This window comes from Sinocyclocheilus rhinocerous, unplaced genomic scaffold, assembly GCF_001515625.1.
Source record: "Sinocyclocheilus rhinocerous isolate Xijiao unplaced genomic scaffold, SAMN03320098_v1.1 scaffold1442, whole genome shotgun sequence".
In the NCBI taxonomy this organism is placed as follows: domain Eukaryota; kingdom Metazoa; phylum Chordata; class Actinopteri; order Cypriniformes; family Cyprinidae; genus Sinocyclocheilus; species Sinocyclocheilus rhinocerous.
The window spans coordinates 223,398-223,935 of record NW_015656183.1 but is presented as its reverse complement, the minus strand read 5'-3'; positions in this window follow the sequence as shown (position 1 = coordinate 223,935).

The following is a 538-nucleotide window of genomic DNA, read 5'->3' as shown; positions in this document are numbered from 1 at the left end:
GATAATATAAAATGTAATAAATATATATAATATAGTAAATTAAACATTACCTTGTCATAATAGTGTTTTATAATTTATACAGATAACTGATATGCCAATAAAATATAATAACCATATTAGTTAAACACAATACAGTTATATATATATATAGTAGGCTATATACATAACTGTATTGTACTAATATATAATATTGTGCACTATCTGTCACGCCCACTGAAGGCTCATCAGTAGATCATGTGCTGATCATGCATGCGCTGATAGCGCTGAAGTGAACTAACCCTGGAACATAACCTACTCCAGAGCAGGTTATCTTCAGAGAGCAAGTTGCTATGGTTACTTACATACCCTGAAAGTTACCTCCGATTTTGGAACCGAAAGCTGAGGTTATCCGCTAGCTTATCCTCAAACATACCCGGGTATGTCACATAACCTGCTTTCTGGAATACCCCCCAGGCCAACAATTTTAGTCACAGCTTGACGCTGACCTCAGGAAACTGTGACTGGACTGCTTCCCTCAGGAAGATACACACTAGAAGAC